Source organism: Monomorium pharaonis, chromosome 4 (assembly GCF_013373865.1).
Source record: "Monomorium pharaonis isolate MP-MQ-018 chromosome 4, ASM1337386v2, whole genome shotgun sequence".
Lineage (NCBI taxonomy): Eukaryota > Metazoa > Arthropoda > Insecta > Hymenoptera > Formicidae > Monomorium > Monomorium pharaonis.
Window position 1 is genome coordinate 23,634,112 of NC_050470.1, and position 12,676 is coordinate 23,646,787.

Below are 12,676 nucleotides of genomic sequence, written 5' to 3' on the forward strand. Positions count from 1 at the left end.
TTCAATTTTAAAACGTATTAGTGATATTTTATATCCTCGAGATTTGGAATCTTTATAAAATAAATCTTACAAATCTTTATGTTATCGTGAAAAATAAATTGACTTCGCAGAGTAATTACGTTATAAACTATTGTGAAGTAATAACGTTTTCTAATGAGGAGAGATTAAGTTTTATATCTTTAATGAGTTTCTAATAGGCTTTTTAATTAGTAGTACGGAATTAATTATTTAATTATTAGTACACGATCTGTAACCATTGATCTGAACCAAATTTTATTTATGAAATGCAGCATTGATTCTAACTTTTGACATAATAAGAAGTTACTGTATTCCTTTTGCCTGTAATGAACAATTTCCATCATTAAGGATCGACAGTAATCCATTATATGCACGATTGTGCATATTACAGAGAACCGTTGTTGGATTTTGAATACCTCATACTATTTCCAATGAACGATCATTACATTTCGGAAATGTAATTATCTCTAAAATTTGTCGATGTCGACAATTTGTTACGCAACCCGTATATTTTCTGTGAGTTTTATCGATCAATCGAACGTTAGTTTAGAAATTAATCATAATTATATTTTTTGCATATATGTGAACTACGTGGAATTATGATCTATTCACAATATTAATATAGTTAAATTATTGCCAAAATAAAGTTAAAATAACATTAACACACTTTATTTTACAATAAGCATTTTTTATGAATATTACAGAGTATTTTTTATGAATTTTATATGATACCATAAAATAAAACACCTAATATCACACAACGTAAAAAGAATTATTAGTCGGTTTTTAAATTGTGCATTTGAATTATGCAATTATGAAAGTAAATAAAAAGTAGAGTATCCCTTGCGGTAATTTACGTGACTTGAGACTATGCGCGTCCGGTCGCTGTCGTAGCACATGGTCGTAAGTGCTTCTATGCACCATCGTTAAATTTTTTATATCTATGAACCCACACAGGGGCTGATAAATTGTGTTATGCTGCAAAATAATTATTTTTTCTCGAGGAAGTAAATACTGTGCTTCGGGGGACACATAAAAGTTCATACTAATGATTAATACAAATGCGAGGAGAGAAATTTTAATCAGAGTGATCAAAAGTTTTCTGTTGTTTTACTGCAAGAAGTAACATATCTTAGTGGATTGTTTGCATGGAAAAGAGATTATATTAGATTACTTTTCTTTCTTTTAAATGACAAAATTATTGAAAGTTGTGAAATTAATTTTGCAAGAGTTCGTAGTTCTTTTATTTGAGCAAAAAGGTAAAAAACCGTAATTGATATCAGAAAATAACATTTCGATTAATTATGCATTTGTATTAGTCCAACTGATAACGAAGTCTTTGATCTAACTCCTCTCCTCCGCCGTATAGTATTTTCAAAATATATTCATATACACGTACGTTTGCACGTCCATTTGAAGGGGCTCTCTGGATTTTTCTCGATATGGTTTTTATTAAGGTGCCTCCAGCAACACGGGATACGGCTTTGTAGAATCGTGCCTTGAATACTGGGAGTAATACTCGTGCGCAGATATATGATGGCTCTTTGGTATCGATGAGAGTCGATTCTTGGCATAGCACAATTGAGTACGAAGATAACACATACGAATTTTGATCATAGTTACTAGTGCAAGTTACGACATTGTTATATTGCTATGCGAACGTATCATGCCATAATATTACAAAGGACTTAGAAATAGTTCAAAGTGTTTCTAATTGATTATTAATTGCTGAAAGATTACGAATATTAGAGAACGTAGAGAATGCAAAACGTATTACAAAAATGAAACTGTTACAAAAGGTACGTACACTAAATTTTTTAAAACTCTTTTTACATGTATGTACTGTAAATTGCATTCTGTATTTATTTGTTAATTATATTCCAGAAATTAATAATCAGTACTTCTAATTATTTTCATTTTATACGTATTTGTTAAGAATTGTATCAAATAATTTGTTTTAATGAACCTCGAGTATCGAGGCTCATGAAAAGAATTATAAATAACGGAGTTGAAGGAAATATAATAAAATACAGTAAACAGATTGTGACTCGCATAGTCAATTCGTAAAGAATAGCCAATCTGGAGAATTATTTGTTTGTTTATAAAATTTAAAAGCTAAATTAATCAATTTATGAAAACGAAATGTTGGGTATTTAATGTGATTCTAGATTCTTTTTTCTTCTCAGTTTTTTATTATGATTTATTACAAGAAGAAAGTAAATGTGAAGAAATGTATACAAATTTAGATTGCATATGCATTTGTAAATATTATGCATCTGTTCTTAGTTTATTAAAATTTAATTTCATTCTGCATTTTTGCGGAATTCAGAGACTGCAGTCGTAAACTTTTTATGATATACATTACAGTCGTAAAATATTAAAGTCTTTAATATTAAAAAGTATATATTTTATACGCAAAGCGTTACTTAACTGTTAACGATTTAAAAAAATCGATAAATACATATATGTTCAACTAATTGTGTGCGCGTGATTTTTAAAATTTAATTTTTATGAATAATGATCTTCCAACGAAGTAGAAGATTGGTTGCTCGTGTGACCTAGCACTTAATTATAGCTAGACGTTGGTTACAGAAATTTTCATTACAGTGCTTGTACCAGCGTGGCGGATTTAATTCGCTTCGTGCTGTTCATTTCTCCGAAAATGCCATTTCGCCAAATTGCTTTTTCGTTGCAGATAACTTCATTTCCCATGAATTATTTTTGTGTATTTTGTATTAATCACGTATGCTATATTGATTGTCTTTTTATACCTCGCGGGGATACAGAAATAATTGCTTTATCTCTATATTTGTAATGTATAAAACACAAAAGATATTGACATTTCATCATCAATATATGATTACGTGAAAGATGTAATAAGTTTTTTTTTTAATCTGATTAAACTTTGGATAACCGTGCTAAACGTTATATTACGTTAAGTGTAGCATAAAGTTAACACAAATTGTAAGCATATTCCTACGAAACGTGCATTAAAGCTAAGAGTAACTCAATAACGTTTGTTCGAGAGTGGTAGGTACTTTCGTTATCAGTCATAATCTTGATGTATAGTCGAATATTACAGTGAAATTTCTTTTGAAGTGCAAATGTTCTTTGTGCTTTGGTTAGAATTTCTATTCAGAAGCGTCGTGTCATCCACTTTATACGTAGTTTAATGTCTCTCGCTGATGACCGGCGTCAATCTAAGAGCGTATATATAATAGCTACCGAGGTGGGATACTTGTGCAACTAAAGGGTTAAACTTTGGCCATTAAGGTCGCTAGCGTATCAACGCTCTCTGTGTCAGATGTAAAAAACGTCCGTCCTTTTTGTTACATATTTTTAATAATTTTCAATTATTTTTTACTATTATTTAATTAGCAGTATTTAATATTTTTAAAAGATGATTTTTAACTTAGCAATTTTATACTATTAACTTATTATTATTAGTTCTAAATGCGAAATATACCTAATTATATAATATGTTATCTATTATCTTTTATTTTTAAATATCAAGTTCTAATTAATTCAATAATCTATTTAATAACTTGTATTACGCAATCCATCATAAAATATGCTTATAAATTTTTTTAAATAAAATAATTGGCAATAATTTATGTATACTTAACAAGGGAAAGATATATGTAAATGTAAATGCACGTATACATATTATCATTGCCAGATATATATAACACATATACATGCAATGTAGTAACCGCAATTCTAATTTAAAATTGCAATTGTGTAAGAGAGTATTAACCTAACCTAACCTAATGTAGTTACGTAACAGTCTTTTTTTTATAATAATAGACATGAGATTCTGGCTGGCTATATTATAATAGGTGGCTATTGCAGTGGGATCATGATCTGATCCTGACGCTTAATGAGCAACACATTTGATTATGGAATCAGTACGGTGAGATTGGAGGTCGGTGCAATTGACTTGTTTAAGATTCCGTTGGCGCACTCCACGAATTCAGGCGTAATTAACCGTAACGCCCCATTACCGCATTTCCTCTCTGCAACGTGAAACATTCCCTTTAAATAAGACTAATTTGCCCTTTAAATGTGTGAGTATTTTGTCCAAATTACTGAGAAAATCTTATCCTTAATATACAAAGATAAATTTTATTATCACATTGTAAATAAAATCGGCACAGAATTTTTGATGTGATGTATGAATGACAATATAATTGACATGACATTTTATAGACGGATATGAAAATCCGCAAATAAAATTATATGGAATGGCTTGAAGTGAAGGTAAATGGTACGTTGCTGTTTATCATGAAAAGCAGAAGTAGCATCAAGTGAATGTGAAATGAAATGACATAAAGTACAAGAATAGAATGTCGTAGGTAAATTATGAAATACGACGCAATATTACTGTAGAAATCACTTCTGGAGTTATAAAATTGTTAATATAATGTCTACAGTAACGGTCACAAAATTGTTACAGCTTAACTTTGATAGAACTTTACCGCGGAATGCAGCGATAAACAATCCATAATTTTTCTGCAGTCACGTCTGATAATCCCGCAACTTGTATGTAGTAAATGGATTTCTCGGGAATTAGACAAGGGAGACGATTCGGTTGTACATACCCGACTGGCACTTGCTTGCACCTGCTCGGCCACCGATAAGATTATTTACAGCATGAACGAAATCGTATTACACGCATCTGTGCACGGAAATTGGCACGAACATCGTTCCTGCTCTTTTCAAAGCGACCAGAAATCGAGTGATATTGTCTATAAGAACGTACCGAAATACGTTTTGGTTTAAAATCCTGAAGTACGTGGCTTTAGATTGTTCTGTTAGCGAGTTACACGATTGTATTCGCAGGTCATATCGAAAAGCTAAATGATTATCCTTACAATGCTATAAGTCAAATTTTTCTGACATTAATACTATATACTTTCTGGATTCACTTATAATAAATATTAAATTTTATAGTACTAAAACATTTTTTTAAGATTTTTTATATATGAATTTTTAAAAATTCTATTTATTCTCAAATATTTCAAAAATTGTGTTTTTAATGACGTACACATATAATTATCTAAATATGTAATTGTTAAAAAAATGATTTATTGTTGTTTATATTAGAATATTAGATCTGTAAATTGATGTAACACCTGCAAAAGTACAAATATCCTTGGGACATTTCTTAACATCATTTACGATCATGCGTTTATATTATGACACATAGTTTAAATTATGCGGTTCAACTAGTGAACATGCTTGAATTCATAGTTGATTATCAAAATGCACTATATTACTCCTGAACTACATTGATATTGATCACATGTCGTTACATCTAAATGGTACACACCTGAGCGAGAATACATTAACAAATTGACGAGCGACATGATTATATTTAAAACTTGTAAACTATTGGAAACACTTTACAACGAAGTTGCTTAATGTATTAAACTTATATAGATCGATATTGTTGCTTATTAATTATTGACGGCACATTATAATATTTATATGAATAAATTTTGAAAATTAGCTCCAAATGTTTTAATATAGTTTGTTCATATATATGCATTCATGTAAAAGTTAGAACATTAAATATCTATCCGATTTGTTTTGTTAGAGCTGAAGTGTTTAGAAAATGATATAAACTGAGATTATGCAAATTTTATGAATTTGATTTATATCCTATTATTCAAGTATTTTCAAGATATTATAAAATTTGCATTTACGAGGACAACGTAACGAATTTCGAACGCAAGATAATGATTTTTGCAGTAGACGAAGTATAAGCAAGAAATCCAATATACCATAAATCGTAACTAACGAAAAAAAATGAAAATTTTATGAAAATATCGATCTTATATCGGGGAATACGAGTTCTTTTCCAGTACTCCTGTGGGACCCATAAAAATTGGAATACAAAGACAACACGCGAGATTTCAACTAGATTGAAGACGTAATTTTACATGGAAAACCAATTTATATATATTGCGCTTTTTTCTAGATATAAAATAGCAAATATATCTTGTTATATGTAAATTAAACAGTACATTTATTATGTACACATTAGATTAAATTATAAGAATAAGATTATCCGAAACAAGAATACTATTTTATTACAATTTTTAGTTGAAATTTTTAACATAAATTTTTTTTTATTTTTTAAAACGATTATAATATAATTTTAAAACATTACACGATAAATATATTTGTGGATCGAAACAGATAATGTTTAGTAGAACATTGTCATGGGAATTCAATTTCAAACTTATGACTTTCTGATATTCTGATATTGCTGATATCCTCTGCGGGATGTAAATTTGGAAATGCTTGTTTAATCGTAATTAAGGGAAGTTGGTTCATAGATCGTAAACCTCTGTACTAGCGTAAGTCAAAAGCATATGGTAGTGGACACAAAGTTTCCGTTTAATCCTGTCGTTTGAGAGTGAAGTCACTCGAAGCAAAGCAAGCTATGAAGCACTTGCTTCGTCGCCATTGGTTATATTGGATTGGAAAATCTGCGCGTGACAGTCAAGGAGAATGTTCATGTAGGAGCATAAAGGCGAGTCAAAAGTTGTTTAGGCGTTTGCTTTATTGAAGGATTGAAACAGCTGCCGTGGGAAATAAAATATTTCCCAGGACTCTCGTAACGCACTCGAAAGGAAATCATAGGAACGATAACTCGTTGTTTTGTCAAAGGTACTATTGATAGTGAATTTTATTACCAATGTAAAAAAAATTCTAATGTTAGATGTAAGACATATGTTTTTTGTCAAGCTTGATTTCATGGTATATTATGAATAAGATTTATTTGAATTCGATAAACATCAAATATATTAATTATTTTTGGAAGAAATAGAGATTTGCAATTAGCTTTCAAGAATAAACTTAAAAACAAATTAAGCAAAATTTACTCACTTTATTAAAAAGTAAAGTTATTAAATCTATCAAAAGCATTTGCATCGTAAATTTCAAGCTTCTAAGCATTAGTCAAATGTTGCATATGTATAAGCAATAACGGTAATAATTTTGATCTTTCTAGAATACAATTTTCCAGCTGCTTTGTATTTTACGAGATATCTTTACATCGTTTCGACGGTGCGACTTAGCTAGCTTCTGCAACGGCTTCGAATTTTAATTTTGATTTAAATATTGTTCTTTGTTATGTAAGTATTTATTTCTTATTATTTTATTTAATTATTTATTTTTTATTTATTTTTAATCATTAGGGATTTAAATCATTAATATTTACTTCGTGTGATTTTACTCATAAAAGATCTTTGAACAGTAGATTGGCCATAATAATATACATCTATCATGTTAAAAGCTCGAATACCAATATGTACACATAAGAAATGATAAATGAATGACGAACGACCATCGACTATTAATCGTCACGTAGGATCGTAAATTTTAAAGAACGATTATTGATATCGAGGGAAATCCCTAGTGTCATAAATGTCGGAAACGTTGCTCGTATTTTTATTTATTGTAAAAAAAATATTTGTAGTAGTTTTTTCTCTTTTAAGTGGTCTTTTTTAATTGATCAACTTAACCGTAATTTTATTGATAGACAAAATCTATCAATTAAAAAAAAAGATCAAAAGTCTATCAATTAAAAAAAATACGTTGGCGAAAATTTTCCCAATATTAATAACTTTTTTGCATTATTAATTGATAATGATATTATTCTCCTTTGTTTACGTTTACTTTTATTTAATAACTTAATTCTTTAAGATATTACATGATTTAACTGAATTCCCTTCGCGGCATAATTCATGATAATGTCAATCTTACGATGGGAAAAGTTTTTACGTTGTCGACGTGTGTCGTTTGTTTAGTCAAGTTCCATCTTTACGTTCTTTTCTGAGTAAAGTAAAGGTAACCTTAATCGTAAACCAGTGGATGTTGGAGGACGTTGGAGAATAGTATCAAGTCTTACAGGCGTAAGTACATCGTAAGGAATAAAAGAGTGTTTAATGATTTTGTTTAATGATAATGTTCCGTATTCTTTTTTTTCTTTTTTTCTATTCACAAAAACAAAATATTCAAATCGATTGCAATTTTATCGTTTTAAAAATGATGTTATAAATAATTCATATTCGATGTAAATTATTTTTCAGAATTCCATATTTTTGTCTATCAATGTTTATTTCATTTATATTATTTCATTATTTCAATCTGTTATATTTGTCTATATTTTCCTTGTTTTATAGTATTTTATTTATATATATTTATATAAAATTATGATTCGATTGCGAGAATAATTGGACTATATGATGAAAAAACATAAAATATTTCTTGTCGCACTTTCTCACTGGATTCACATTGGTATTGTTTTAAATATTCTCTTTTATCTGCGCATAGAATACTAGTCAAGCCGATTATAACCAGCATTTTGATATTCCGCTTTGTTTCTTTAGAGCAGACAGCGTCTGACCCAATTCGCCTGCTTTCCACTGCAAAAGCACGAACCGTATCCTCGTGTTCAGCACATTATGATTGACTGTTTCGACAAGAGGCGCTCTTTCCGATTAAAGAGCTTTGTCTAATATTACGGTTGGATTTTATACCATTCTCTATAACTGCGCTACAACTATAACAACGGACAGCTACTGTGACTCGATCTAGTCCATGATCCTTTTCCGTTTCATATGCTTAGTTACATTTTACAATTCGCATTACGTTTCCTGTTTATGTTTTATCTTTGCGACGTGAAAAGAGTTAAGAGTTCATGATGGCCATCAGCGAGAGTGACACTAGTTAAATAACGTAGAGATGTAAAAGTTGCGCCGGGGGACAAAGTTTAAGTGCTTTCAAAATCCACTCGCCGTGCTGTTCCGTATGCTCCGTCATTAACAAAGCGAGTTATACATGAGTTACTGATAAAATCCAGAAGTGTATTCTTTTATTTGGAACGTTTTCCGCGACAGAAAATTTAAATTAGTTTTGTATATCACGTGTAGAAAAAGAAATATTCGTGTAGAAAATGTCAATAACGGTTTGCATTACACGTGATTGGGTTTAAAAATTGATCGGCCGATCTCTTTCCGCGCGTTTCTTGTCGTGAAATATGTGTTATCCATTTTACAGCCCATAATCGAGCAGTAGCTTCGCTATATCTTTCGTTTCATCATTTTTCGTTTTTCCTGTTATGGTTTCCTGAATTGAAAATGCTAAAAACTGACAAGCAGATACATGAGTTTCATTCCTAAAAGCCCCTTCGGAAATAGAATACATTTTTTTACAGTCGGATAAATGTTTTGTATTACGCAAGTCTCTGTGATACACTGATCTGAAAAATATCTATTGGTATTATATACTTTTGCCATTGATCAGCACACTATTATCTAAATATTTATAATATGATATCTTTTTTAATTATTTATGAAAGAGTTAAATATTTTAAATATTGTAGACGCTTGAATAATTAAATAACAATTAAAATTATCTATTTAAGAAATAATTATCCACACACACATCTATTTAATTTTCTAAGATTAAAAATATAATTTGGCGTCATTGATTTAAATTCGTTTTTAGCATTAAAAAATAATATTTATACATATATTTTTTACTTTTATAAATATTTAATCTTAATTTTTGTCACTATTTTATCATTATTTTATGTTTTCATTCTAGTATTTATTTGCTTTTTTTTAAGCCATATAAATAATTTTGGTATCAGTAAAGTATTTTATGTAAATCGAATGATGGATTCTGTTGACATTCGTCGACGATTTGAATGAGAAATGAATCTCGTTGACGCCTTCAGATTTTTGAAAGGCATTGACCAAAAGAGACTTTCCCATTTGACCTTTCTCATGTCGGAAATCGCATGAAAGATCTTTTCATCTTCCGACTGATAAGACGAGAGATTTCCGCTGCACGTAATACAACATTTTATAGTACATAATATCTTACAATGAATGTGGCTTAATCTTGATTAACTTGTGAATAGTAATGTTAAGAAAAATCAAGAAATTAAAAAAAAATGAAAGAACTTACACGAATATAAACACATACATACAAATCCTTAATTTTTTTATATTGCAAAATTATATTTTGGATATATCATTTAATATATGAATCAGCTTATTAAGCAAGAGGAAAAAATTATTGCATTGAATTGAATACTCTTTCAATTATTTATTCGTTTTACATTTAAGCAAAAGCCAGAAAGAAAAGTCTTTAAAAAATTCCATATATCTTGTTAATCATCAAAGCTCTACAAATTACATTTGATAAATGTGTTGAAAATGTTAAGGTACGTTTGAAAAAATGCGGTACATTTTACAAATTACATGAATTAACATTGATTGATTTTGGCAACCTACATCCACGAACGATTAAAAGTTTTACATTTTTTTCTTTTTTTTTTTAACAGCAAATGAAATTCGTTTAGATCGCTTGCTGCTTTGCCGAGGTTACCGGGCATTGAACTATTCTACAACGACCAAATCAATTACGTAAATGGATGTAAAATTGATACAGCTAACATTAATTCCGGCGCAACCCGTCGCTATACCGTCATTTTGCTGGAATATCCCGTTAGGACGGCTACTTCGTAACGTGATTCGCGCACGCAATTTCGCGCTTTTTCTACCTTTTTCTCCACTGTCGACGTTTCCGTCAGTTCCACATATTTTTCGCCAGCTGACAATACGGTTCTCTTTTTTGGGTTACCATTTTCTTTTGTAGGAGACGCATGATCGATGCGGCGGACACTTTCGCTCTGTGCGTAACCATAAATCAATGTCGTTTGTCAATATAACGTGCCTCCGCGTTTTATAATAGGAACATCGAGGAACAATTATGCTATTGTCGAGATTGTAAAAAGACATAATAAGCGGAGACAGTAAAAATACATAATAAGCGTTCTTGAAATACATAATTAATAAACATATAATTAATGTTTTTTAAATATTTTTTTCTTGATAAAAAAATTTTTGTGTAAAGTTACGAAATGATTGCTGATTGATTCTACGATGATGGAAGTTCAAAAAATCAACAAGGAATCTTTGCTTAAGACTTTATAACATAAACGACTATTCACTTTTGAAAGTCTTGTTTTTGAATGTACAGCGGTAAACATAATAATGCTGACGCCGGTTTTGCGTAAATGCATTTCAAACTATCACACTGAATTGAATTTTCTTGTCGGACAGTTAAGTAGATATCTGATTGTGCAGGAAAAATGTTCTTTCACAAAGCGGTAAAGTCGTTAAGAAGTAAATAGCTATCTGTGGAGACCGAAAGCGTAATAAAAGTTTTTGATATGCCTTTATTCTTTAAAAAGTTATCCAAAGCAGCTGTATTTAAACTTAGGTAGCAAAAATAGGAAGTTGCATCGATCTACTGGCGAGTTCATTACGTTTGCGCGATTCTATCATAAGTACAATTGCTCGCTCGACTAGAAAGTTATCGGCAAATCCGAGTGTGATTAATTGACAGAAGTATATAATCTCGACTCTGATAATTTATTATTTCTGAGCGGTATCAAAAAAAGAATAAAAGAAAAATAGATTAAATCTCTTTTTATCGAATAATAATTACCTGGATTTTTGTATTTATGCCAGTAATGCCCAAAGTCGCAATGCTATATCATCGTAGTTTTCAGATTTTACTTGTTATCTAAAAAAATTTCCAAATAAAAGCTTTCATTGCAACCAAAGTAGAGAATCATTAAAACTCTAAATAGTAAGAATAGTCGATGGTTAGAAAATTTTCATGTCATTTATGCTAAAGTAATTTAGAATTATCATTTAGGGCTTTTCTAATTTTTTTATATGCACGTATATCACGTAAATGATGCTTCTTTCAATTTTTTTCGGGCTATTTTCAAGTGGAATGCTTTTCTGATAGAATAGAAAAATGTCTCCTAGTAATTTTCTTGAAAGAAATGAGGATGAGACAGGAAGATCAGCAGAACATTTCATATTTTAGAGTGATCAGATAAGTGTCGAATTTTATAAATCACATGTTGGATGCGTTTATTTTGCTTTTCTGATCGACGCGATATGATATTAAATTATGATAGCATAAAAGTGAAGACAGAATCGCTTTCTTATCTTTCCTCAAGAATATAGTTAGAGAATATTGCTTGGAAGTAGAGTAACCTTTTGCAAAAAATGATTAATTTTATGAAAGTTTACTTGAGTTTTAATACATTTTAAATTAACTTCAAACCTTTATTTGTGATTACCCAAGATTATTTAGAATTTAAAAAAGTATATACTATAATTATCTCTTGTCATTTTATCTAATATCATTATGAAGAAGATAAAAAATTGAAAGTAGAGATTTATAAATTGTTAATTTTTAAATTGGAAATTTTTTTGTTAGAATATTAGCAAGATAAGAATTGCTGATAAAAATTGAATGATGAGAGTTTGAAATAGTTTGGAAAGTTAATGCCAGATTGTGAAAAAAGTTATGAATCTCATCTCTTTAAGAAATGTTTTTACATATATACACACAACAATAATTAATTTTCAAAGTAAAGATTATTATGTTCTATAATCTATAATTATTCGCCACCGGTTAAAAAATCAGCTAATCAAGCTTTGATTGGTCAGATTTAGTTTCAGTTTCTTAAATGCAAAGCTAGAACTCATGACACGTTATCTTAGCTTGCCTAATTTCAAATTGTCATTTTCGCAAAAAATTTTATTGAGCG

The 12,676-nt window shown here is 29.7% G+C and overlaps 1 protein-coding gene across 4 annotated transcripts in view; it reads right to left on the reverse strand.

Annotated features, from left to right (window-relative positions):
* The window catches only part of LOC105833705, a 136,155-nt gene that overhangs the window by 97,557 nt on the left and 25,922 nt on the right, over nucleotides 1-12,676 (reverse strand). The window lies entirely within an intron of this gene.